The sequence below is a fragment of the Peromyscus californicus genome, unplaced genomic scaffold (assembly GCF_007827085.1).
Source record: "Peromyscus californicus insignis strain IS unplaced genomic scaffold, ASM782708v3 Scaffold_15__1_contigs__length_86483966, whole genome shotgun sequence".
Lineage (NCBI taxonomy): Eukaryota > Metazoa > Chordata > Mammalia > Rodentia > Cricetidae > Peromyscus > Peromyscus californicus.
Genome location: NW_026294447.1, coordinates 82,079,820 through 82,106,077, shown reverse-complemented (window position 1 = coordinate 82,106,077; position 26,258 = coordinate 82,079,820). Strand labels below are relative to the sequence as shown.

The 26,258-nt window shown below is 46.3% G+C and overlaps 1 long non-coding RNA gene across 1 annotated transcript in view; it reads right to left on the bottom strand.

Moving 5' to 3' along the window:
- Positions 1–16,629: 16,629 nt before the first annotated feature.
- The window catches only part of LOC128110578 (uncharacterized), a 65,405-nt gene continuing 55,776 nt past the window's right edge, over positions 16,630–26,258 (bottom strand). Inside the window, exon 4 of the long non-coding RNA XR_008218260.1 lies at positions 16,630–17,476. This is a non-coding gene — a long non-coding RNA (uncharacterized LOC128110578). The remainder of the gene's footprint in view (positions 17,477–26,258) is intronic.

Genomic DNA, 26,258 nt, shown 5'->3' with positions numbered 1-26,258 from the left:
ATGTGATATGCAGTGGGCACTTGGTGACTCCGTTTTTAATGCCAAGGAGGAACGGGAAGGGCAAATGACAGGCGAGGAAGAGAAAGACTGGGGGGAGGAACAGCACACGGTGCATTCGTAAGAAGTTTACAAGAAACTGAGAAAGGCAGAAGAGAGAAGGCATGGGATGTAGCCAACGTGTAGCTAGAGTTTTCCTGCCACAGTCAGGACAAATCTCTGTCACCTGTCAGTCCCACAGCCGCTCAGACCCGACAAAGTAAACACAGAGACTTCTATTGCTTACAAACTGTATGGCTGTGGCAGGCTTCTTGCTAACTGTTCTCATATCTTAAATTAATCCATTTCTATAAATCTATACCTTGCCACGTGGCTCGTGGCTTACCGGCATCTTCACATGCTACTGTGTCTCTCCCACCCAGCCTTCTACTTCCTAGAATTCTCCTCTCTCCTTGTCCCGCCTATACTTCCTGCTTGGTCACTGGCCAATCAGTGTTTTATTTATACAGGACAATAAGAACGATATCCACAGCAGCCAAAGCATTCACAAACCAGACTCATCCATCAGGTCTGGCATACATCACCTCGTTTTGACTCACTCTGGTTTGTGCATCTTGATAAAGGAGTTTGCGATGGATTTTAATTTCCTGTTGGTTTGAGGAGATTCAAGTCTGATATTTGAAAATATTTCTAACCAACCCGGCTCTCTCTTGCCAATTGATTTCTGCTTGGGCAGATGGTGACTCAGTCATTGCTTTTGAGTCCTGGAGTGAGGTAATCAAGACAACACTCATCTCAGTTCACCCATCAGGGCAAAAGTCCTTCCAGAAACTTCCCGGGCTTTTAAAATAGATTGCCCCATGAGCTTAGGAAATTGACCCACACAGGAGAAATAACACCAAAGACAAAAGAAGAAACTTCTTAATATTAATGATTTTAATAGGAACTTTTTATACTAGTCTATAATGTCCCTTGAGCATTTGACTTCCTTTCCCCTCTCCCACACCTTCCTCCTCCTGTGAGTCCCCTTTGGCCCTCATTGGGTGTCACTTGGATTTTTGTGCCATATATATACACATGAGTTTATGCGTCTGCATGAAACGTAGTATTCACAAAGGAGGAAACAGCTGATGTCTGCCTCCTGAGGCTGTCTTGATTCTCCTACTATGATTATCTCCTGAAAACAGCGCAAGTTTATTCCTCTTTACGGCCGAAAAGTAAATCCCGCTGTGCATATACGCCACATTGCCCTCGTTCTTCTCTTGTTAGATCCCTGAGTTGATTCCATAATTTCAGATGCTGTGACTAGAGCCGCAGCAAACATTGATGCGGTTGATCTCTGTGATACGTTGATCTAGAGTCTGCTGGGTGTCTGCCAGTGGCAATAGCTGGGTCACGTGGGCGTTCTACTGTCATTTGTCCCCACAGTGGCTAGAGTAATTACATCCCTACCACAGCCTGTAGGTCTCCTTTCATTCACACTGTGATCAATATTTGCTGTTATTTGTTTCCTAAGTGACTGCCATTCTGACTGGAGTGAGGTGGAGTCTCAATACAGTTTTCATTTGCGTTCCTCTGATGATTAGTAAGGCTGAATTTTTTCTTCATAGTTTATTGGCCATCTGCACTTCATCTTTGGAGATCTATCCGTTCATTTGCCCACTTATTGACTGGGGACGAGGGGGGGGGGGCGTTGCTTGATCTCCTCCTTATTTAGTTTTCTAATCTTTTGTATTTTCTAGACATTAATTCTGTCAGATGCATCATTAGCAAAGGTTTCCTTTAAAAAGGGAAAATTCCTAACCAGAGAGGAGAAGCTTCTTCAGGAAAATAAAACCACTCTAAAAAGTATTCACCCAATAAGGGCTTAAAAGCTGTGAGACAGAGCTGGGTGTGGTGGTGGTACAGACCTTTGCTTCTGCACTCGAGAGGCAGAGGCAGGTGATCTCTATGCACTGGAGGCCAGCCTGGTCTACATAGTGAGTTCCAGGCCAATGAAGGCTACATAGAGAGATCTTTTCTCAAAAAACAAAGAAGCACCCCATGAAAGACTGATGGAACTGGAACCGTGATAAAAATGCTTCTTCTGGCTAAAGTAAGACCAACAGAATAAACAATGTAGTACTGGACTATATCCTAAAGTCTAAAATAGACACCCACAGGTCAACATGGATATAAAATGTTCAAATAAATAAGGAAATTCAGTAAGAAGAGACAAACCTCTCTGAAGAATTCACACACACACACACACACACACACACACACACACACACACACACACATCACAAAGTGGAATTTGGAAAGGAAGGAGTAGGTGATGTTATAGTAGCAAATCCTGGTCATGGAATCGTGGTTGGTGTTGTCAGTGGGAATCTATGACCATGCACCTTTGCTGTGGTGTGCCAAGGATGGCACTCTGCCTCTGTGGCTTCTTCTTTCCCTGAACCTCTAATACAGGTGTAACCCTGAAAAAAAGTCAGACGCCCCCACGCTGAAGGACCGTCTATGACATACCTGAAAACTCACCAAGTCATTAAAAACAGGGAAAGTCTGAGAGACTGTCATAGACTAGAAAGGGCTCAGGAGACAGGAGGACGGAATGTAAGGTCAGATCCTGGACTGGATCACAGAACAGAAAAGGGGTGGGAGGAACCAACTAGTGAAAGGGAGTAAACAGTGGCACCAAGGACAACAGGAACGCTGCTGTTGACTCCTTAGTGTGACAAGTGAAAGTTGCTGAGAGGAATCTTGACTGAGGTGAGACAAGGGTTCTCTGCTCTCTGCACTACCTTGGTAACTTTTCTGCAAATCCAAACTAATAATGGAGTGGAACTAACGAAAAGGAAAAATAGACAAAGATACATTGTGTCAAGAACCTTTAGTATGTATCTCTTAATAAATACAGAATAAGCAGACAAAACAACCAGAGAAAGTATAGAAGATTCAAGGAATGCTATCCACAGACCTGGGCAAAATGTAGCAGTTATATATTGTGAAAGGCATGACTGGAATATGTAACAACTCTCTGTTACATGAGAAACAAATGTGTAAAAGGTTGCAGCAGCCAGTTCCCCTTGGAAGATGTAGAAACAGTAAATAAGGACATGAAAAATTGCTCAGCATCGCTCACCATCAAGGAAAGGCAAACTAGAAACAACAAGCAAATCTCATTCCAGGGAGGCACCCCGATTAAAAACACTTTAAGTCCTGTGTGTTGGTGAGGATGTGGAGCACCTGGAACTCTCCTGTGTCACGGGTGGAACAGGACAAATGGTGTCATCCTCTGTAAAACAGCGTGGCAGTTTTCTGAAATGAAATATAAACTTATCCTATGACCCCATGGTTCAGTTCTGAGATGTTTATGGAAAAGAAATAAAAACATGTGTCTGCACAGAAGAAATGTGTGCACGAATGTTTATAGCAATATTATTTACAGTAGCCGAAAGCTGAAAACCATTCAAGTATCTATCAACTGGTGAGTAGAGAAGTAAACTAGATTTCCTCACAATGTGGTACTTCTCCGTATCAAAAAGAAACCAACCACAGATATGGGCAACAATCTAGTAAATTCTCACAAGTGCTGTGCTAAGAGAAAAAGAAGCCAGATGTGGGAGATGGCATGAAGTATGATTCCACTTATATGAAATTCTAGAAAAAGCAAAGCCATAGTAACAGAAACCAGATTAGTCATCATTCGCTCCAGGCTGGAGATGGTGACGTGAGACACTGGCTGCACTGTGTGGTGTGGGGATGCTGCTTGGTAAGACAGAGATGCTCAGTATCTGGATTGTGGTGATGACTGAGTGACTGTGCACGTGATTACATACACAAACACACACATTAAAAAAATCATGGATCTGGGGCTGGAGAGATGCTCAGCGGTTATGAGAAGTACTGCTCTTTCAGAGAGGACCTGGGTTTAGGTCTCGGCACCCAGGTTGGATGGCTCACTAGCAGCTGTAACCCAAGCTCCAGATGATACAACGCCCTCTTCTGGCCTCTGTTGGTACCTGCACTCAGATGTGCACACACACACACACACACACACACACACACACACACACACTCCCACACTTAAAAATAATTTAAAAATAAACCTTAAAAAACAAGTGGAATTCATTGCATATTAACTATAACTCATGATGGTTTGAATGAAAATGGTACCCATATGTTTGAATGCTTGGTCCCCCATTGGTAGAACTGCTTTGGGAAGAATTAGGAACTGTAGCCTTATTGGAAGCAAGTCTCTCTCTCTCTCTCTCTCTCTCTCTCTCTCTCTCTCTCTCTCTCTCTCTCTCTCTCTCTTTCTCTCCCTTCCCCCTGCTCTCTGCCATATGCTTGTAAGTCAGATGTAAGTTCTCAGCTGTGGCTCCGGCACCACACCCACTTACCTGCTGCCATGCTCCTGCCATGACGGTCATGGACTCACCTCTGAGACTGTAAGCCAGCCCCCTATTAAATGCTTTCTGTTATGAGTTGCCTTGGTCATAGTGTCTCTTCACAGCAATACAAAAGTAAGATATGACTCAATAAAACTTATTTCAATAGAAGGGTACTGGTCTTTGGGGCTTCATTAAGTTTCTTGACAAACTCTTTGGATCCAAGGGAAGTAAAGAATGGTAGCAATGAATGAAAACAGTCTACTCTCTGGGATTGGTTGTAATGAATGGTTTCATTGTTGGTGAAGGATTTCTCTTGATAATCTGAATACCACACCCTTATTGTGTTTTCATTCATTCCAGCCTTGGGCTGATCCTCTGATGTAATTTCTTGTTATGTCTTGAGTTTAAGATTTTGTTCTCGGATCTCTTGCTGTGACAAGGAGACTAATAAATAAAAACTTTATCATTAACTAAAGTGATTTTTTTTTAAACCTACCCTCCTTTGCACTTGGACAGCCAGTGTTTTCCATGTCATCCTAATGCTTCAATGAGTGTCTTGGTTACTTCCCTGTGGCTGTGACGAAACACCAGGATCAAAAGTAATGTGAGGAAGAGAGTTTATTTTGGCCTATGATTCTGGAGGGTGGGGAAATTGTCCATCGGGACTGGGGAGGCAGAAGAACAAGGATCAGGCATGGCAGCAGGAACAGGGAGCTGAGAGCTCACATCTTCAGCCTCAAGCACAAAGCACAGAGTGAACTGGAAGCAGGGTGAGGTTTACACGCTCAAAGACTACTCCAGGGACACACTTTCTCTGTCAAGGCTGCACCTCCTCAGCCTCCCCAAACACAGCACCAACTGGGGGCCAAGTGTTCAAATGCCCGAAACCTACGGGGGACATCTCTCATGCAAGTCACCACAGTGAACGAGAACAAGAACCAGATGAATAAAGCTAATGAGCTGACATGGAGAACCCCTCTGGACTTTTATGGACACACTGTCTCCAGAGTGCTGGGACTAAAGGCATGTGCCACCACTGCCACTCAGCTTCATCCTGTGTTTTTATTCCCAGCCATGATGAATATTATCCCTCTTTGATTGAGAATAAAATAACATTTAAATATTGCTTTAATTGGTTGAATGCAAATGGATCAAAAATATATGGATACAACTTTCTTCAAATTTACCCAAAATTTTAATAGGAACTAACCAAACACATGTTAGATTGTGTTAACTACTTTGAAAATTTATTTCACAATATTCGGAAAACAGGAACAGACTGCCTTCCAAATGGAGTTGATTTTGTTTAGATTTTTACATCAGAAACAAAACACTTGTGTTTGCCCCCCTTAAACCAGAGTCTGTTCAGTATTTATGCCTCAACTGTCCCCTGATAGGAAAGCTGTCACAGCTTTTTCTCCTGGAAATGCCATCAGTTTTCAGAGAGATCCTGTTGACACTTGAGAGTAGCCCAAGTCTACAGGGAAGTCCCCAAGCCTTTTGGACAGCAGTCTTATCCACTATCCTCTACATGACACTCCTTCAGGAAATTGATCCAGTTATTTTTCCTTTAATTATCTGTTTGCTTGCTTTTATTTATGTGTTTCTTTTCTTTCTCTCTTGTTATTTTTGTTTGTTTGTTTTGTTTGTTTGTTGTTGTTGTTTTCTGAGACAGGGTTTCTCTGTGTTGTTTTGGTGCCTGTCCTGGAACTCACTCTGTAGCCCAGGCTGGCCTCGAACTCACAGAGATCCACCTGGCTCTGCCTCCCGAGTGCTGGGATTAAAGGCGTGCGCCACCTCCTCCCACCCTTTTTTTAAAGACATGTCATCGTGCTATGTCGTCTTGGCTGACCACGCTCTCCCTATATAGAACAGGTTACTTAAACTGGTGACCATCTTCTTGACTCAGTTTCCCGAGTTCTAGGATTACAGGTGTGTGCTACCACACACACCCAGCTTCCATCTTTTGGGGGTGTGCTTGTGTGTGGAGACCAGAGGACAGCATTGGCTGTTGTTCATCAGGCATTATCCATCTTTTAATTTGTTTTTAAATGGATGCTTCTATGGCCTGGGCTCACCATAGGCTAGACTGCCTGGTCAGCAAGCCCCGGGGAGCCTGTTTTCCTCTAGCACTGAATCGCAGCATGCTGCCGTGGTCTTAGGGGACGGACCACACTTGTGCTTGAAGGCAGTGTTTCTTCAACCCACTGGGCTTTCTCACAACCCCCAATTCCCGAATGCAACAAATTTCCAGTTCCACTTCCTCTCCTCCACTTCGGAGTCCTAGCTTCGATTCTGTTCTTTCCAGGCACGCCCCAACCCCCCACCCCCACCCCATCTCAGTTGTCTGGTCCTTTTCCCTGGGAGACATCTCAGAAGAACATCTTCACCCCAATGCTGGCTCTTCCTTTAACCGACTTCTTTTCAGGGAAAGGTCGCTCTGATTCTGGACTTCTGGTCCAGGGGCTACTAGAAACTTCCATGAGTTCAGAGCAGGACTTAACTAACCCCAGGCCAAGGACTAGGGACAGGAATTTCCTACTAGTCAGTAACCAACAGCTACAGACATGTCCAGAGAAATTTGTCTAACAGAACTAGGGAAAATTCTGGATGGGGTCCCTAGGGCCAGGGTTACATCAATTCCTGCCGAGGATGTGGGCAAATCTGAAAACTCTTCCATCTCTTTAGCCAAAGACAGATGCAGACAGAGGAGGACAACTTGTAACCATGGCAATGGTTCCGAATTGATTAACCAAGTATCCAAGAAGTTTTTCTATTCCGTTCTGCAGGTTTTCTTTGTAATTTTGACTATCTGGACCTTGAAGAGAGGAAAAAAATGACTTAGAACATTTCACACAAACGAAATACACTTTTTTTGTGTGGTCGCCATACTGGTCTGTGTTGGTAAATGTTTTATTAATGGCTGAGGGAGAATGTGAAGTTTTTGGCAATGGCCAGCTTTTGTTGTCTAGTTGCTTCCACTGCTCACCATCCTGGACGACTCACTTCAACACAGCTGGGGAGAAATATGCAGAATCAGTGCTGGGGGGCTGGTCGGAGCAGAGTGGAGCATGCCACTGCCATGGGTTAGATATCTTACAGGAAGGACCACGGAGCCCAGCAACAGACAGGTCTTTGCGTGTCTGTTCTCTTACTGTGCCTTCTTTGATACCCAAACACGCACACAAGTCTCAGAAGTGGATCCAGAACTTATGTAATCTATCAGAACCTGAACCTATGCCCAAATAGCCAGAAAGGGATGAGGACTTTATCTAGCTGTAAAAGAACTATAACCACAATAAATAGTTTCGAGTGTTCATTCCCATGCTATCCTCTCACAATCACCTGTGGACTGAAACCATCAATAACAGATAACCCGCAGTGGTCACTGCCGGTAACCCCAGCATCTGAGGTCACTTATATCTAGGAGTTCAATATCAGCCTTGGCTACTTAGTGAGGCTTTGTCTTAAAAAAAAAAAATGGAGAGGGTTTTGGAGTTGTAGTTCAGTGGCAGAGTGCTTGCCTAAGGAAGTGGGTGTGCTGGGAAGAACAGTTATACAGAAACGTCTAAATAAACATGCGCCGCTTTTAAGCAAGAGGAAGGTCCGGGGATGATCCTGATGGTCCTGCTTAGAAAGTGGGTAGAGCCCTGTGTTTAAGATGCAGGTTATAGCCTTCCTGGATTGGAGTCTTCTGTCTATCATCATTTGGTCACCTGACCTTCACAAATCACTTTCTATCCTCTGTTTCTGTTGCCATGCCCTTGCTCCACCATCGGGGACTCTAACCCTCTGAAACCGTAAGCCCAACTGAATGTTTTCTTTCATAAGTTACCTTGATCGTGGTGTTTTATCACAGCAATAGAAAATTCACCGATGCATTCCTTGACAATTTCTCTTAAACCACATAGAGTTCTGCGGAAATTAAGGGGTTAAAGAAAGTTTTCCATGACAGAGGTTTCATGTTCTCTCTCACTCGAGGTGTCTCACTCCAAATTTTCAGATGTGTGTACATAACCTGAAGTAACTATAGAAATCAGAAAAGTAAAACAGGGCCATTGCCAGGATAGGGGCTTGGGGAGTGATAGAGAGGGAAGTGGCGGATAGAAGTGATCTGGTAGGGAAATAGGAAAGGAAGCATCTAGGGAGAAGAAAGGAGGTAAATTCAGAAGTAGGGAGGCTATAAAATAGCAATAAGGATATCTGAAGAAGCCACAGAGAATCAGGCTATTAACTATTTACCTGAAAGAAAACCTGTAATACACATAATTCTATGTATGGATACATAGTTTGAATGAACTTTTCTTTTCTGGACTAACAATGCTCTCTCTGAGAGTCAAAGACCACTTACCAAAAACCGCAATACCAGACACGAGAAAGCCCTCTTTTGAGTTTTGGGCCCTGGGCTGTTCAAAACATACCGCCTATTGTTATTGCTCTTCCAAAGGTGGAAGGTAAGTTCCTCCTGCTGAAGATATCATGCATTTCAGAAACAGGGCTCAGAATGTGCCCCCCCCCCCAGCTGGAACTGACCTGAATGCCCCCTCCTTGAGAATTAGCTTTCATAATTCAAGAAGGCACCATGCCAGCTTCCAAAGGTAGGGAGCAACCAACAGTCCCACCCAGCTAGGATGCCTATGAACCACATCAATGACCGGCACAGCACGATAATCCTAACGGTACAGTAGTGGTACATACATACCTCAGTGGTGACCCACAGCTCTCTAATGGGACTTAAGACCCCCTCAACAGGAGGGGAACCATGCCTGGTACTAGAAACCTAGCTAACTATTCAGTGCTAGTGAAGTCACATTACTGGAAGAGAATTGACAGCCACTAACTTACTAAACCGCACAATCTCTAACAACAATCTATAAACATTTGCCCTCAGACCCACAAATAAGCGGAGTCTTCAATTCTTATCAAGAAAACTTCTCTTTGCAACAGGTGGAGACGACTGCAGAAAACCATAACCAGTTAAAATGTAGAGTTGTGGAGCCCAGTCCCAGTGGATATATCCACAAAACACTCCCTCGCCTAAGGCTCAGGGAGCGTTGTGAAAGCGGTGATGGAAAGACCGGGAGAGCCAGAGGCTCAGGGAGTTGGCTGTGAGTTTGTGTCTCCTAGTGATGTCCTAAGCTATACTCATAAATTCTCGCCATGACCACCTGAACACCTAAAGACCACAAGGCTTCATCCCTAGACAAAGAACCAAGGCAACTGAGGAAAGCCGGGAGAGGGAGAGGTGGTCCTCCCCATGGAAGAGCACACCAATCAGTTGTCCAATACCCAACAGTCAAGCCCGGAAACACACATACAAGTAACATTATATGGACTAAACAGGTTATATTTTGGAATATATATGTATATACAAATATGTGTGTGTGTGTGTGTATGTGTGTGTGTGTGTGTAACAACAAGTGGGAAAAAAAGAGGCCATGAATTTGAAGAAGAGTGGGAAGTGATATACACAAAAGGAAAAGGAGAAAAAAAAAAGGAAGTCTTTCAGACTTCAGGAGGATTCTCCTGACTGCCTCTTTTGGTTTAAAAGTCTCTCTCTCTCTCTCTCTCTCTCTCTCTCTCTCTCTCTCTCTCTCTCTCTCTCTCTCTCTCATTGGAGCAATATAATTTACACCTTTCATTGTGAGGTTGTCTCAACTGAGCCACACAGTGGTGTTCTTATGTAGACAAAGCTCCTCAAGTTTGGAAACAGGAAGGACTAAAATCTCCCCCTTTAAAGTAAAATAAAGCTTACCCAGCGGGGGATTTCCTTAACTCTGCAAACCCTGACGTGTGTTAGGTAGCCAGGAAGGAATAATAAAATTCCCCCAGGAAGAGGTTTCCTAAATGGTGGTGGTTAAAATGCGGTTTTCTAGGTAGCCGTGGGTCTGATTTCCAGCCCGCTCTTCTCACCTCCTGCTGACTGGTCCTGGTGGCTCCTGCTGAGACGACAGTCCTGCAGGAAGTGGAGCCTTCCAGAACAGACCAGAGGCAGCTCTGGGCCTGCCGAGCCCACAACCAGACTCTTCCCGAGTGTGCGCGTGCCACAGATCTATCTGTGTGAGCATTCTAGGTGGCTCGGTTAATCACCCAGGAAGGGCCCAGCTTGGAGGAAGTCTTGACCATCAGCCAGCACCATGTGATGATGGGAAGAGAGGGAAATTGCCATGCAATGGAGAGCAATCAAGATTCTAGCGGGTAGCCTTAAGCAAGGACAGATGTACACAGTCAAAGACAAAGGCCAGAAGGCAGTTCAGTGGGCGCTTCCTTCAATCACTTCAGCTGCAGAGTCATTAAGAAATTTGACTCAGCCTCAAGCAAGGAAGGGGAGCCTAGAAGGTTCTGGATCGGGGTGTATTTTGATGTACAGATTCTCACCTGTAGAATGTGGTAGCCAAACAACGGCTGAGGGAGACACACAGGGATTAAGCAAGCCAGGTACTTTCATTTAGTGTGGTAGTTTTACATCTTACATTACAGTGCACTGGTTCTGCTGTCATACAATAGATACATTCCTCAGATTCGCTGGGCTGTGCAGAATTGCACAATAAAACCACAGGGTTTACAGAGAAGCGGGGCACGGGTACAGTACCAGAGGACTTCGTCAGAGGAAGGAAAACACAACCAGGAATCTGGTAAAGCAGCTACTACAGTGCTGAGCGTGTTAAATCGTTTACGAATACACAAAGGCTACAATCAATACAGCGTTTTATTGTGAACGAAGACCCGGAATTTGTTTGTGAAGTGGGTACCCAGAGGGTGGCAGGGTGTGAGTTTCGATGAAGAGGTAGGAGAAAAGCTTCAACATTCTCAGCTCCCTTCTCTGGCCTTGAAACGCAGGCTTTTTTTTTTTTTTTTTTTTTTTGGATACATACATTTGCAATGGATACCTTTTTCATCAAAGTTGAACATGCGATCTTGAGCCAACTTTTGTATCCCTGCTTGAAATTTGTTCATGTCTTTCTGATTTGCACCCGGAGCTCCAGCCAACAGCTAAAGCCACTGGAAAATGTAGTGGTGTTTGAAACCACCAAACCAGCCATTCGGAGCACCAAAGCTGCCAGGTCTGTGGAATTTGGCAATATCTGCGACTTTTTGGTAAACAGGCAATGCTTTACTCTGTGAGAGAACTGCCTTCCCGTTTCCACTGTGTGGCTTTTGGTCTCCTCCACCATGCCCATTCCATCTCTTCCGTTCCTCCCCTTTGAGACAGGATCTCAATATGAGATAGTGTAGTGCAGGCTGGCCTCGAACTCAGCATACCTCTTGCTGCTTTCTCCTGAGTGCTGGGATTACAGGTGTGAGCCACCATGGATGGGTCTGGATTCCCACTCAGGCCTATTCTTACTGATTTGTTAGCACTTGGAGTTATTCTACCCATAGATCTTTCTTTTATTCCCATGATGCCATTGTTGGGATGTGCTCTTCTAAATTCATGTATTGGATGTCATAGTGATGGAGCTGTGGCTGTCCTGGAACTCACTCTGCAGACCAGGCTGGTCTCAAACTCGGAAGTGCTGGTCCTGAACTCACAGTTTCTAAACAAGTGTGATAACTGACTGTAGATGGTATCTCCACTCATCTAGTTTCCCTTTGTTCAGAATAATCCCAGGTAGGGTCTGGGAAAACTAATAGTCCTGTGATTCAGAAGAAAAAAATGGAAGCTGGCGAGCCTCCCACTGCCTGTCAGGAGCCTGGAATGCCCAGGTAGCAATCTTCAAGTTCTGACCATGTTCAAGTTCCTGGTCATGACACTTCCTAAAACTAGTTCTACCATTCTTTAGAAGTTGGTAAGCCAGAAAGATTTCTTCCTTCATCTAAATAGTCCACAAGGGTTTTGGGGTAATACAAGGTTTCAGGAAATGCAGGGTTGACTGAGCGGAGTTTAAATTCTTTTTGCCATTTTTGATACTTATCTTCTTTTTTTTTTTCCTTTTGAGGCTAGCCTGAAACTCCCTACATAGACCAGACCAGCCTAGACCTCACAGAGATCTGCTTACCTGTTTCATGAGTGCTCAGATTAGAGGAGTGTGCCACCATGCCTGGCCTACATTTTTAATATTTATTTTTTTATTGATACTTAAAAGATGAAAAAAAATGTACCTTGCTGGGTGGCATGTGCCTTTCTAGCATCTGGGAGGTTGAAGCAAGAGAATTACAACTTCTAGACCAGCCTGGGATACAAAGTGTTTCCTTGTTACAAAAACCAAAAACCCACCCACACCATAATGGTTTCAGTACATGTATAGTAATGTTTTGTTTACAAATTAAACGCCTTCAGGCAGGCACAGACAAGATAAAGGAAAATGTTCCTTTATCCTTGTCCCCAGGGCGCTGGATAGAAAGTCAGGGCAGGAGGAATCTTTCTTTATGAGGGGACAAGATTAGTTTGCTCCCTTTTTAGGTCCTGCCCATTTTAAAGACAGCATCCCACATTGCCCTTATCACTGCCATGGTGATAAGGACATGGCTGTTACCATCAGGAGAGCAGACACCCTGGGCAGAGATGAACCCCCTCTTTAATCTGGTCCTGTGATTTTCTGACAACACCTTGTGGAACCCCAGCTGGACAACAAGAGTGCTGCTGACCATGCTTCCTTGTGCCTTGATGGCGGCTCTGTCTTGAGTGTCCCAGCCTCAGAGAAGCCCAGCAGGCATCATTCATCACTCCCCTGGGATCTGTTGAGGGCCCGCCAGTGCCAGGTTCGGCTTCTCTCAGTCAGGGTTGCTGGAAGTTTAGTTGACCCAGTCATTTTCCTACTTACCGGAAACCTGAAAAACTTGTCAATGACCTTCCCATGACCTGGATGGCAATTTCTCAACCTGTCGCTGCCTGTCATATGCGAGCGCAGGATTGCTTCTCTTCTCTGGGTGTCTGTGCCCTCTTTGTGCTCGCTTGAACCTGAGGTTTCCTTCTTCCGCCCGCTCCCCCTCCCCCTTCCTTCGCTCTTTCTCGTTCTCCCTCCCCCCCCCCCCCCCCCACGTGCATGCACTGGGACCTGTTCTACAAATACTAGAGGAAAAGAGAAAGAACAAACTAAACAGAGCAGTGTGAATCCTGCAGGGTTTGGTTTTGTTTTGAATTTCCTGAATGAGGCTTTTGAATGGCACAGTATGGCTCCTTTCTAACCTGTATTTTTCATGTCCTGTCTCCAGGTGCAGCGGCAAGTTTGAGGCCCCTTGGCTGGGAGCCCGTGGTGAAACCTGGCTGCGGCTGATGTCTCCTCTGCATCCTCAATGGGCAGCTGCTGGGGGGGGGGGGGGGGGGCAGCGGCGGGGCGGGGCCTGCAGGGTTGCTGAAGTTCTTTGCCACAGTGATGGAAACTTGCTGGGAAGGAAGCGAACCTTCACCCAAGGTGGCCAAGTACAGCGACCATGAAGCGGGAAAAGTGGGCGGGACTGGGAAGAGGGGGTGAAGGGGGGGTGTCTCTGGGTGTTGGGTTTTGAAACAATTTCCGTCTTGACCGAAGCCAGGGCTCTTTGCGCAGGGTACGTGATGCAAGGCTGAGAAATTCCGGTGGCCTTGGATGACATTTCAGTCCCTTTCTCTGAGTCACACTTCTGGGAGGGATCTTTCTTTTCTCACCAGAGGCAAGCTGAGGGGGAAACGGCGTGGACAGTGGTTTGGAAACATGGAGGGAACGGGCTCGCTTACGTTAGTAGTAGGAGAGCAGCAGACATGCAGGAATGGAAAGAAAAGCAAGAGGGAAGAAGGGATGTTCCGGAGGTAGGGATGATCTGGAAGCAGGGCGGGGAGAAGCGGTCACTCTGGTAACCAACGGACGGATGGACAACCCAGACAGACTTTGGGCTTCTGCCTCTTACCGTGACGACGCAGCAAGAGTCGGAGTCGTTGTGCTTGAATTTCCATCACAGATACTCATGGAGCACCTTCCACGGTCCAGATTCTGTCCCGGGTACCGGGCGGCACAGTGGAGAGTGTTTGCACAAAGTCCTGCCCTGTCGGGGTTTGTTTCAGTGGAGGAGAAACACGGCAAACAGAGCAACCGCCGATCAAAAGGTGTCTGTGATTCAAGCTCTTGATTTTTTTTTTTTTTTTTTTTAACAGAGATCTGTACACAATGCTCAGGGCCCACATGCTGCAAATGCTCACCCTCTGCTGGACAAGTGGGGGTGTAGGAAGAGGCCTCGCCCATTAGTGGCACTGGGCTTCAGTAGTTCAGGGCCAGCCCTGGGGTCCTAACTTGGAGCTGCTCAGCCACACATAAGGACGCCTCCTCTCTTCTAAAAGGGTGGGCAGGATGTGGAACCGAGTGGGGGGGGAGGCTGTTAGTGTGCCTGGTCTCTCCCCTCCCACGCATACTTTTGGTATTCTAAACCTCATCTAGGTTAAAAAGTCCTCATAACTGGAGAAACGGTTTAGTAGTTTAAAAGACTGCTTTCCCCAGAGGACCCAGGTTCAATTGCCAGCATTTACATGGCAGCTCACAACTGTCTGAAACGCCAGTCCAGGAGATCTGATGCCCTCTTCTGGCCTCCACGGGCACCACAGCTGTCAGATGTAGGCAAAACATCCACACTCTTAAAAATAAATGAAATAAAAAGAAGTCCTCATCTTGTAAATTCTAGACTCCAAGAGCGTGTCTAGAGACAGGAAAAGCCACATCCTAGATCCAATAGGATTTCAAGTTCACAGCAGAGAAACAGACAGAGAACACCGTACACGGACTAGCTTCGTTTCTGCTTGGCTTGGATTAATGAGTCTGAGTCCATTTCTTACAAGAGCCCCATTGGCAGCCAAAAAATCGGTAACTTGGAAAGCAGAGGAGGGCCATGCTGAGGAGCAGCAAGAGCCGAGAACCCGGAAGCCGAGCTCTGGAGTTCCCGCTGGGCTTGCAGTCAACTAGCTCTGCTGGAGGGCTGCACTACAAGTCAGGAGATGAAAACCAGAATGCTTGGAGCCCTGGGGGAAGGTCTCACCCAAGCACGGAACGAACATGGCTAGGAACGGGGACTCTGCGAGAAGCCTGGAGGTAACCATAGGTATGAGCTACAGCATGCAGCTAGGATCCCAGCATCCCACGGAACTTTGGAGCTGCACCAGAATGAGGGGCTGAGATGCCTCCCTAGTGTTGGAGGGGTACGGCCACCGGTCTCCTGACGAGGAGAGTGTGCTCTCTGCGCATGGGCCAGCACTCACTGACACCCCTCCCCCCCAACACACCCCCTGGCCATCTGTCTGCTCTTTTAACCTCACCTTCTGGCTGAGTCCTCAGGGCCCTGCTCCCCTAACTGACCTCCAAGGGACTTCCACTCACCAGTCCACTGGGGGACAAGCAGTCAGTCCTCAGAGCAAAAGAAAAAAATACAGCAGCGAGGAGGGAAAGAAAGAGAAAAGAAACATAGACGGGGAGGGACCGTTAAAGGCTGAGCAAGGCTGGAGCACATGGAGGCAGACTGTTAGGAGAGTGAGGGATGCCGGCCAGATGGAGTCAGAACCATCTAGAGCAGTGGTTCTCAACCTTCCTAATGCTGTGACCTTTAAGACAGTGCCCCATGTTGTGGTGACCCCCTACCAGAAAACTATTTTGTTGCTACTCCATAAATGTAATTTTGCTACTGTTACGAGCCGTCATGTAAATATCCGATATGCAGGACATCTGATAGGAGACCCACAGAGGGGTCGTGGCCCACAGGTTGAGGACTGTTGGTCTAACACTTCTTTTATAGGCCAAGAGCCCAGGAAGGCACAGCTCCCCCAGTCCCCTCCAGCTCCTTGCATCTCCGTTCTTCATCTTGTCATTCATCTAACTTGGTTCTCCAAGTGCTGTAGACACTCCTTGTCCCTGTCTGTCCCCAGTGGTGGGGCGGTGGCTCAGCTCAGCTCCTGTCTTACACACAGGACATCTGGGAAGATCTCAGTTACTCTTCCAAAGGCGTCTCTCTATACTACACCCCAGACACCTACAGAGCCAACCAGGACAGTGGTCCGGTCAGAGCTTTGATGGTGACTGGGCAAAGGTGGTTTTTTTTTTTTTTTCTTGCTAGGATTCCAAATGCACTTGCATGGACGTACATGTTTATGAAGGGCAAGGGGAGTGTTGTATCTACAATTCCAACAAAGGGGTTTTGGATTTCATACATCAGGGGCTAGGAAGGGTGCAGGTAAGTGGTCTTACCCAAAGATAGGAATCAAGGCACACTTAGTAATATCTGTGATTAATTATTTATAATTGAATCTGTCATAATCAATGTGGCCTATTCCTCCTTATCTGGACACAAGATAAACTGTTTTCACGCTTTATTTATTTATTTTTGCTTAAAACTGGAAGTAGAGCATGGAATGTGTTTATGGTCCAGGCTAGTCACGGGGTCTGTGGCTTTCAGGATGAGCAGTCGAGAGAGGCCCTGACAGGTGTGATAATGTCTTACTAGGGATCACCTGAATTGTATTAACAAGTTGCAGCTATTTACCATTCAAATGAGTTGGTTTATTACCGACATACTATTTAAGAATCAGAAGGCTAAAAAAAAAAAAAGAATCAGAAGGCTAACGCAGAAATTATAATCCCATCCTGAAATCAATCCGTGGAAAAGTATGCACGATATCCATGGAACAGAATCCTCTCCAGGATGTTCCTGAGAGTGCTAAGAATGCTTGGGCTGACAGATGACACTGACTCACTTGGATCTTCTCAGGCTCAAGCCAACCATTAATCTTCCCTCCAAGTTCTCGGAGACTTTTCAAGAAGCCTTAGAAACCAGACCATGGAGGAAAGCGGCCCAAGGTTCAGCCAATCCCCCCATTCTTCTTCTTCTCTCTGCGGCAGCCAATCCCTTTGAAACATTTCCAAGGAGCTCCGTGGGAGGCAGATGTGCTATATTGTGATTTGGACCCTTGATCTTGATGACACTGAATGGCTCCAGTCCGTGTGTTTGCCGCTGCCGAACAAACGGAGCTTGGCGGGGCTGTTTGTACATGTGCATGCGTTTGAAAGTCAATGGTCGCTTCCTTCCCTACCAACCACTGAATGCAACATGAGCAACCAGCCTCGCAGGCATTATTATGCTTGACTGCGACCACTTGGTCCTGTCGGAGGAAGACTCCCAGCTTTCCCTGATGGAAGTACGTGGCCCTGGGGAAAAAAAAATAAAAGGAAATTGGGCAATAGTTTTGTGTGCTTTCAGCTCTATCATGGATGGTTTTCAGCAGGAAACTAAAGAACAGACTCAAAAGAATCTGGTTTCCCGTTCATGGAGGGTGATGCCAGGTGCATGGGGCATTATTGTTTCATACCCACGAGCCAGTCATTGTCAATCACAGCGTTAAGTCATAACAACAACAGGACTGTGGTTTCAGGCTTTGCCTTTGGCATGACACCACACACCTTCACTTTCTTTATTGCCTTTTTCCAAATCCTAGGGAGCTTTCTTTTCTTTTTAGATTTCTTCTCTCCCCAAAGAACTGTATCTCATTGTTTTGCTTCACACAACCTTTCAACCCAAGCCAGCCAACTCCCAACTCTCCTCAGCCCTTTCTTAAGCAGAAATCATATATACCTAATTACTAGTGCATCACATAGGGTTAAAATAAACCCACTGTGTATTGGCCCTTCAACAATCCTGCTTTTCCTCTGAAAAGGGCTCATTCCTTAAGACTGGCTTAGAGGGAGGAAAACCTCTCACATCATATTTTTCTTGCTTTCCAGGCTGATCTGGAAGGTGATGATAGGTCATAAGCCATAGCCTCTGCAAGGATGTTACAACCCGAGAGCAGGCGGAAAGTGCATATGTGCTTGGAATGTAACAAAAGGGGAAAGTTACCAGTGTGCTTTGGACGGGACCCTGAGGTTTTAACTCTTTATCCAAACCGAGAGCACGGCCAGTCCTGTTAGCCACTCAGATGTGTTCTGCCGGGATGCATTAAAATGGAGGGTTAAGCAGTCATCTGATCACACCCTCCCCTCCCAGCCAGTTGGCTTAGTGGTTTAGAGCTGCGGGCCTAGGCCCAGCTGACTCAATTTCTAACAGCCCCCTGGTTTTCTCTCTAGCTCCAGGGAAATCCATGCATGTTCCTGCTCTTTTGCGAAAGAGAAAACCCTTGCCTTTCAAGGCTGTCACCAAGAATGTCAGCATCAGTGAAGTCCTGGGATTTTCCTCCCTGTTCTGTTTTAGGAAACCTTAGCAAGCAGTCCTAGGTATGTGCTACCTGAGTGTGGTAAGTGCTAAGTATGATGATGGACATGCCTGTGGATCTCTGCTCTGAATGGGCTTGGGAGTGTTGACAAGGCAGTGTTCCTAGTAATGAGAAGGCAGAACCATGGGCAGAGTTGCTTTGCTATTTTGTGTGTGTGTGTGTGTGTGTGTGTGTGTGTGTGTGTGTGTGTGTGTGTGTGTGTATGTGTGTGTGAATTCTGGGTAATAAAAATTGTGCAATCCTTATCATTCCCATTTCCCAGACGAAGAAATAGAGACTCCGGCACACTGTTAGAATGATCAAAGCCATGACTGGACCTAGGCTGTGAAGGCCTTTCTAGGATCCCTCTGTTAAGGGTGGTACATGAGTGAACTGTGCGCTAACTTGTAGAAACAAACCGTAACTTGCTGTCATAACAGGGGGAACCTTGTCAGTCACAATCCACCATCTCACTTGGCACAGTGCATTCTGAACTGTTTTTGGCCGGACGGCTACCCCAGTTCCAGAGTCACCAGCTGAAATCTACAAAACTAGATTTGTTGTGATTCGGCCTTTAAGCTCTCTCTGAGCTCTTTCTTCATTTGTGCTCAGCCTGTCCTCGGTTGCCTGAGGTCCTTCAGTCCCCGTCCTTTCCAAGAGAGCCAGAATTCCCTGCCTTTTTCACACACACACCACAGTCTGCCCACTCCCAGGCCTGTGCTGCCTCCTGTGGCTTCCTAGGAGAGTGACTGCTTGCTCTGAGATGGTTGGACTGGCTGGGATCGATTTCCCTTCCCTACCAGCTCATCCTTGCCATCAATCCTTTTCTGTAGAAGGCTTTCTTGAACTGCAGACTTAGTATCTGGGACGGCATCTAGACGGGCCATTAACTTGACGGCTGTAGTGATTTGTTCCTTGAAAGCAGGAGCAGGGACAGGTTGAGAAGATGGGGGACAGTGGCCCCGTGGAGGACAGGCGCTCCTGTGGGGTGGGGTCTTAGCTCAGAGTCCCAGGGAAGTGCACTGTGAGAGAGGCTTGTTGCAGAAGGCTATTCAGATCAACACTGAGTCCATCCACAGAGTTTAGGGGACCTTGGGAGCCTGGGGCAGTAGGTTAACTGGGTGGCAGAGTGCCTGGAGCTCTCCAGACTTTAATGAAAAGGACTCTAGAAATAAAGCACTAAAGGAAAGTCCATTTTGGTCTCTTTTAAAAAGTGTATTTTATTATGTGTGTGTGTGTGTGTGTGTGTGTGTGTGTGTGTGTGTGTGTGTGTGCACGTGTGTGTTGCTTGCATGTATGTGTGTACATCACTTGTACACCTGGTGCCCTAGGAGGGCACTAGATCTCATAACTGGAGTTATACAGATGGTTGTGAGCCTCCATGTGGGTGCTGGGAATGGAACCCAGGTCCTCTAGAAAACAAATAATAATAAGAGCAGGGCTCTTAACTGGTGAGCCATCTCTTCAGCCTCAACAATCTACCTCTTAAGCCCTCAAATGCAACAGCAGGTGACACTTGGAGAAAACTTTCAGAGGTCAGAACTGTGTCTGCTCCACTTAGACCTTGACCTTCCCTTAGACCTGGAGGCATGGAATCAAATAAGGCACTGGGCGAGTATTTCCCCAAATATGCTCAGGAAATCTCGCATGTCAAAATCACCCTGTGAAGGAGTAGTATGGAATTTAAAACCCTGGGCTCTATATCTAGGAAAATAGACTCTCTGGAATGGGACAGGATTTTGCATTGTAAATATCCTGCACCTCACCCCTTGATTTTTTCCGCACTTTGGAGACAAAGCTTAGAAATATCTTGTCCATGATCCTATTCTAGAACTGCAGGGTCTTGAGAGCCAGGATGAAGGATTTTGCTCACCACTGACATCCGCACAGTGCATGTATCGTATCAGATTGTCACATCCTCAGCTCAAATTGAAGTGCTTGGTAAACTCACACTGACTGTCCTTAAGGGGCTGAGTCTACTTACTCTTCTTTGGGAGAATCAACCCCTCCTTCCTGTCTTCCTCTCTTGACTCAACTATGTGTTCTGAATAGGAGCAGCCCTCTGTGTGTGAGTTCAGCCCTCTAGCTGCACAATGGGCTTGAAACTGAGCCTGTCACTGGTCCCATTTCTGCTCCCGTGATGGATGCAGAAGTCTGACCTCGATTCAAACCAAGCCATTCAGAATCTTTCCCCCTTGTGGTCCTGAGGCCATGAGAGCGATTTCATTGCTACAGTAGCTGTAGCAAACAGCATGGAGGATGTGACTTTGGGAGATTAGACACCTGCTAAGGGGAACTGAGAGATTAAAGAGCTCACATTGTTGGTGCTCAAGGTCTTCAGGTTCACGTGGTTTGATAATATGAACCAATAACCAATGTATGTAGTCCTGGGCTTCCTGGTTCTCAGAACCAGGGATTAAATTTCCCAGGCTAAATCATTAGGATGTAATTATGAGTAAATGTGGACTGGTCAGTCATATTAGGGGAATAGGAGTGGAAAGGTCGTCAATCTCCTCTCTTTTCCTCCATGGGATTTTAATAAAAATGTATCTCTATGTATTTAGGATGGGACTAGAAAAAGGTGTTTATATCCTTTTTCTCAATGAACCTGAAACATCCATCTATCCCTTTTTTAACATACTATTGATAGATAGAAATAAGCCGATGATATGGGACCTTTCTATTCCATATAAGACTGGATATTGTGTAGCAGTTTCCTCTGGGTTAGACAGGATCATTGCATCTTGAATCAGGAAGGTGTGATAACCCCTGTTAGACCCTCATGAAATGGGGCCTATCAACATTTCCTTATGGAGAGAGGGAGAGAGAGGGCGGGGGGGGGGGGGTTCACAGGCCTTCCCCCAATCCTCATAAGGCCCCACGTCTCCCCGAGGTCACAGAAAAAGCAGATGGTCATGTTAACAGTGTCCTGTTGACAGTGGTAGTGTTGGAGATGGCCGTGGTTGTGGCGGTGATGATGGTGGTGGTACTCACGGGGCTGGAAGGGACACTGGCCCACTTGAGCACGTAGCTCCGGCAGGCCTTGCCCTTCTGATTCTCTGCCTTGATAAAAATCATCCAGATGGCATTCCTAAAGCTAGCCCCCAAGGTCTCTTCCCTCATCTGGCCCATTCCTCCTCCTGAGGCTGACCACCAAGGTCCAGCTATCGAAGTATTGAAGCCAGCACTCAAAAGCCCCCTTTGGCTCTCCTAATTAACATGCTCAATTAAAATTAATGCAGGGGTTTCCCATTTTACCTTTATAAACCACCATTTGCCTATGGGCCGCATCTGTCTCCTCTCTATCCAGAGGCAGTCCCCTCTTCCCGGTCCCCTTCTCCCTCATCCTCTATCTCTTGTCTTTGTCTCTTATTTCCTGCCTTTTGTCCCCCTGGGGCAAATAAATCTCCTTTGTGCTGAGAACTTGGCCTTGGGGTGCCTTGAGCCAACTTCGAGGTTCCCTACAGTGCTTGTGATGGTATTGAGGATGGTGATTATGGAAAGTACCACCAGAAAAAGGCGGACCTTCTCATTTTCTTGCATACCTGAGGCATTATCATCAGTGCATTATGTTCATCAGTGAAATGTGTACCTAAAATATAAGGAAGATTCAATAGAAACTGACATAAAACTTCATTCAACTGTTTCCTGTCCATTGGCTAAGTGAAAATCATTGACCATACCATCAATGCCTCTCCCTTACGTTTAAGGTGAGCATTTTATAGTTGTTGTTGTTATTATCATTATTAGTGTTTGTGTGTGTATTATGTGTATTGAGGGGGGAGGTTGTGCCATTGTGCACATGTGGAGGTCTGAGATCAGCTTTACGGAGTCAGCTCTCTCCTACTTTTACTCAGGTTTGGGGGAGTCAGTGCGCGGTGCGTGGCAAGCACCTTCCCATGGCGAGGACCATCTCGTCAGCCCTTCTCTCCGGCCCCTAAGGTGAGCATTTAATAAGTTTGTTTTTCCCACCTTCTCGAAAGTCACTTCCTCCTCCTCTTTCTCCTTCCTCTTTGCGGTCTCCAAATTAATCTTAGCAGGAAGGCCCGAAGCAAACGATCGGGTTACATGTCTAAATGTGATAGCCTGTCGTCCTTCATTATTTTTGACATAAACAGAACTGTCAGAATGCTCTGAGCCCAACCTTTGGTTCACAGCATTCTCTTTGAGTCCGGGGGACACTCAAGGATTAGGAAGAGGAGGTCACTCCAGTGTAATAACAAGAGTGCACGAGAGGATGGGCACACCCGCCCATTTCAGACTTCCGTGAGCTTTTAGCTCATCACAGTTGAGGCGGCCATTGATTAAGGCTGTAACATGTTTACATACTTGTGGCTTATTTTATAAAGTCCTGCTCTAGGGGTACTTCATTAACTCGATTCACTTCTTGATCCCACTGCAACTTCCTTAAGGGTTGTTACACAGTTAAAGAATAAGTACCTAGCCTGTTGCTTGGAGATTGGCACTTGCGGTGGCCTGAGCTGTTGAAGACCAAGCGAGTGTGTTTTTATATGAAAGGTCATCTCTACTCCTCAAAGCTGTTTGTCTTTCTCTGGCCCCTTATTCAGAGCAGCTGCATTCTTTTTTTTTTTTTTTTTTTTTTAAGAAGCCATAAGAGTCAGACTTCAGCAGCAGAGAAGCCCTTGGTGCAGAGTGGGTAGTGTGTGTGTGTTGGGGGGGGGGCATGGTTGGTTTAGGGACATTTCAAAACTTTAATATTTTGGTAACCCATGCTCCATAAATCATTGCATTACATCAAGTCTATTTAAAAGCCCTCTGGGCCGCTGTTTAAAATGCTGTCACTGCGGTAAGCAATGTCCTCAGAGTCACATGGCAGGCCTAGGCTGGAAAGGGGAAGGCTTCTGTTTGTGTTTCTTTAACTCCAGGTAGGGTTACCCTCCTGCCCTCCACTTCTGGGAGCCGCCTCTCCACTTCCAGTGATTTCGGAGGCAGGAGACGACGGAGGCCACTTAGACCATGAGGGGATCAGATTCTCCTCCTTACAGTCTTTCTCCAAGCCGGTCAGCGGAACAAGCACAAATGGTTAACTTCAGATTAATATGTTTAATAAGTGAAACCTGGACTCTGTCAAGGAGGCAGGGCCGCAGCCTGCGGGATTGGTTGCAGCTGAGGGATCCCATGGGCTTGGCCCAGGTCGTTGCTGGGGCCTGGGACCACCTGTGTAGCACCTGTAGGCAACTCAAGGCTAATTACCCCGGGGACCCCAACTTCCCCAGCCCTACTCTCTGGCCTCCTGATTTGCTCTGGGGCCCTGAGAATACAGGGGGGGTGGGGCGCTAGGAATCCTGAAGTGAGGCCACAGGCATCCCCTTCAGAATATTTCATGTTTACAGAGGCACCTGCTTCCTGCTGGAGCTCTCAGCTCCTAAAAAGAAGGTACCTTCCATGATTGTCCCAGTGTTGGTGACCTAAGTGTGATGTGTGTGGTGTGCACGCATGTGAATGTGTGTGTACCAAAAAGAGACAACTTTACCATCAGTGATCTCTTCAGCCAGAACAATATAAAAAAAATCAAGCATAGAACTGTAATTTCAGCAGACCTTACAAATGCCTTTTTAAAAAGTCCAACGTCATTTTTGAATTTCACATTGAGTACCAAGCAGGAAGGGCCGGCTGTTTTACAATGGTCTCTGTCCTTTGCCAGCACGTGGTAGGTACACAATTTGTCAAATCAGTTGGTGAATACAAATTAGGTAAAGAGACTTTGAAGTTAAAAGTTGAGCTTGACTCTCAGCAACCAGTATGCCCTGGGATGGATGACTCCATCCCTAAGAGTTTCAGTTTAAGAAGAAGGATTTACATAGGAAAAAAAAAAATGTGTTGATCTAGATACGCAGTTCAGTTAGCAAAGACGTTGGCTTGATTAGCATGAAGCTAACACCCAATGCCATATAAAGTGCTTATGGTGGTGCCCGCCTGGAAGGCCAGCATTTGGAAGATGAACAGGAGAATCAGAAGTTCAATATATCCTCGACTACATAGCTACATTGCTTAGGGAGTTCGAGGTCAGTCTGGGATACATGAGACCTTTTCTTGAGAGAGAGAGAGAGAGAGAGAGAGAGAGAGAGAGAATGCTGTACATTAAATATGTGACGACAATCAATACCACAAGTGGTATATATATCATACACATCTCATACTATGTTCTACTCCCCCATGAGGTTTGCTATGGGCATCCATGGCTATCCTGTGTGAGGGACAAGAGCTGACTGATGTCTCACCTTTGGCAGCTGAGGAGGGTGGCCAGGCTCTCTAAGGGAGCGAGGGAGACAGCCCTGCTTTGTATGCCAGCTCTGGTGGAGAGGTGTCCCCCGTGGGCTGGAGGAGGCCACAGCCAGGGCAGGAGCAGGGAGGGCGCCTGGGGCAGGCTGGGCTCCCCAGGGGAGCAGCCAGAGGTCTGGCCCATGGCCTGGGGAGTTTACTTTGGCTTGGTCAGCTGCCTAGCCCAGTGGCAGCTGTCTCCGGGGACCTGCCCTCTCTGGGACTCCCCTGCTGCCCACAGTTATGGATTCTCAAAAGAACATGGCAACGGTGCACAAATAACCTCACTGGAAGAGAATGGGAGTGCACAGACGCCTTTGGAAGGGACCTGGGGCCTGGCCTTCTGAGCCTTAGGACATAGCCTGTGTTTGGGAATCTTAGCAGGGACCCAGCCGGCCACTGGCCTAGCCCTGACCTTCCAAAGGATTCACACTGGGTTGCTGTTTCTTTACAAAACAGAACTGCACAATGTTCTTTTTGCAAACCTCTGAGTTTAGGGGAGAGTCAGAGAGAGTCTGAATTGTGACCCCATACAACACTCCCTTCTTGAAGGAGTCGCAAGTGAAGGACTTTTCCCATCAGTCATCCTTGCCTTGATCGCCAGGGAAAGGCTGATATTACCCCCGTTAGATCACTTTTACATCTCTCCTGCCTTCTTTCCTTTCTTTTTAGGAGTGTTTGATACTTGATTTTCATTCTTAAAATTTGTGTGTTGGCGCATGCTTTTAATCCCAGCACTCCAGAGACAGAGGCAGGCGAGCTCTGAAATTGAGGCCAGCCTGGTCTACAGTGTGAATTCCAGGACAGCCAAGCCTACACAGAGAAACCTTGTCTGGAAAACACACACACACACATATATATTTGTGTGGGTGATAATGGTGGTGGTAATGATGGTGGGTGATTTTGGGGACAAGGTCTCCATGTGTGTAGCTCCCAGCTGGCCTGGAACTCATGTAGCCCAGGCTAACCTCAGACTTCCTGACTCTGTCTTCGTAAAAAGGGGATCATAGGCTACTGTGTTCTGTATATTGGAGCATACCGCACCTCCATCAACACCAGCAGGCAAACAGTTTTTGAAGTAAACATTTTAAATTGTAGTCTTTGCTTGGTGTTCCTTCTCAAGTCAGGGAAAACAGTGAGATTTTTTTTCTTATATTATCTGTTATGTAATGGCTATACCATTAATGACTGGAACATTTGTAAAACATAGTAGCCTTATTTTGTTTACTTTTGCATCTTTTCTGTGCTTATCTTTTCCTCCCTCCCCCAGACCCAGGGAGAGCAAAGGCTTGATCAGATTTAGCATTTACCGACTATGACCTTTGTGACTCTGTACTAGTCATTTTGAATCTCTGAGCTTTTATTTCTTTATCTGCAAAACAGCGTTAAGAACACCCAAGTTAGATTGTTGGGCTGACAAGACATATTGCATATAATGTCTACTCATAAAATATACTCCA